This window comes from Octodon degus, unplaced genomic scaffold (genome assembly GCF_000260255.1).
Source record: "Octodon degus isolate 3935 unplaced genomic scaffold, OctDeg1.0 scaffold00107, whole genome shotgun sequence".
Lineage (NCBI taxonomy): Eukaryota > Metazoa > Chordata > Mammalia > Rodentia > Octodontidae > Octodon > Octodon degus.
Genome location: NW_004524683.1, coordinates 2,050,403 through 2,052,384, shown reverse-complemented (window position 1 = coordinate 2,052,384; position 1,982 = coordinate 2,050,403). Strand labels below are relative to the sequence as shown.

Below are 1,982 nucleotides of genomic sequence, written 5' to 3'. Positions count from 1 at the left end.
ATCCCGAGCACTGTGCTTGCCTAAGCAGGCGCTTAGTCCTCTGAGTTATGTCTCCAGCCCACCACCCCTGCATTAACTCTTAACTATGAATCTAAAGGTGGTTCACAGGCATGGATATTCTCTTATCCTTAATCTTCTTGGGAGATTTGTATTTAGCCAGACATCAAAGGTTGGAACTAAAAGATGAAAATTTAGTTGCAGAATGTAAGCCATGGCCAGTGAATAGTGGAGGTATTTGGGGAGGAGGTGAAATCCTTCCAGGGCTCCTAAAACAGCTTCACACAGGTGATTTGAGTTTGTCTCGCAGATTCACGTACCTTTCCTTCAGAGTACTTTGCAGTTATATTTCAGTAATGATTTTACAGTGTCTAAACTATAATGCTATATGCTTTATAAGGACAAAGTCAGGGCCTAATTTGCCCATGATTGTACCCTGGAACATAGAAGATAATTTTTTGTTGGAAAAATAAATGAAAATAAATTTGAGTTTTACCTATTTCATATAAGGAACTCATGCCCTTAAAAAACATCACTTAGTTCTGACTTCAGTAACACATATACTAAAACTGGAATAATACAGAGAGGATTAGTACAGCTCCTTGCAAGAATGATATGCGAATTTGTGAAGCATTCCATATTTTGTTTATGCCCCACCATCAAGAGTTTATACTTACTATGATTATAGTCATTCCAGTTCACATGATGACTATCCATCAAGGAGCTACAGTGATAGAGATGGATATGGTCAGGATCGTGACTGCTCAGATCAATTGAGTAGAGGTTCCTATAGATATTCGTATGAGAGATATGGTAACTTGCATAGTGCTCCACCTATACAAGGGCCTGGTCAACTTGTGGTGGAAGGAGTCGCTATGATGATTATGGCAGCTCATGGCACCAATATGGTGCAAGTGGAGACAGTTACTCAAGCAGACTGGCAGACAAGAATAAGGGCTTCCCCCTGCTATGGAAAGAAGGTAGCTTCCTCCTTGTGATTCCCACAGCAGTTCAGGCCTTGGAGCACCAAGAGGTGGTGGCCATGGAGGAAGTGGATCTGATAGAGAGGGAGGCAAAACAAATGCTAGAAACAAAAAGTGGAAACTATCCTGCCATAAGTATCCAAGGACTACTAAAAGGAAAATTGTTACCTTTTAAAAATTTCCTATTAAGTTCCTCTACATAACAAGAAAAAAAAAAAAAGAAACATGTTTAATTTTATTTGATTTTATGACTTGCTCTCTACAAACAAATGTTTAAGTGTGTAAGGCTTGACTTGTTGTACTAGGGTAATTTTAAATAAGTGTCCCTAAAGGTTACTTCCTACCTGATTTTCTTTTTTCCCCAGCAAATAAGGCAAGCAATTTTGAGCTGTCTCATGAACATCTAACCATCTAGGTGTACACTGATCTCCATTAAGAGATGAATAATTTTACCTGTACAGACAAGCTAGCTATTAGAGAGTGGTCATAGTATGCTACTCTTAGCGAATTCAAATGATGCTAGCAGGCACTGGGGCATATTAACTTTTCCAGGTGTCTGTTTCCTTACCTACTAAATGGGATAGTATCTTAGAAGAGATAACCTTTGGTGCAGATGTTCATATCATTCTAGATTATAAGGCTACAGTCACAATGCAATTGGAAACTGAAGGCTCAACTGAAATTGTTTAATAAACTCTGAAAATCCTTTGAAATCTGTCACTACCAGCATCCATCTACTTTTCATCTGAGATAATGTAAGGAAGAAAATTGAAAGAGCACGAGTCAGACAGAGGTGGGTTCAAATGATGCTAGCAGGGTATCTTCCAGCTGAAATCTCCATGTTCTCAGTATGAAAAGGCCTCAGATCAGACACCTATGTAAGGAAAGTGCTATTCACCCAGTAAACCCAAAAACAAATGGATAGTGCTGGCCATAATTTACCTTTTTGACATTTCCTTGGGAATCTGCAAGAACTTCCCCTTTCCTCTCTTCCACCATTTA

The 1,982-nt window shown here is 39.0% G+C and overlaps 1 non-coding gene across 1 annotated transcript; it reads left to right on the top strand.

The window, feature by feature from the left end:
* Positions 1–536: 536 nt before the first annotated feature.
* On the top strand, positions 537–642 carry LOC111818925. The gene has a single exon (XR_002822792.1). It is a non-coding gene; the product is annotated as a U6 spliceosomal RNA (small nuclear RNA).
* Positions 643–1,982: the final 1,340 nt, after the last annotated feature.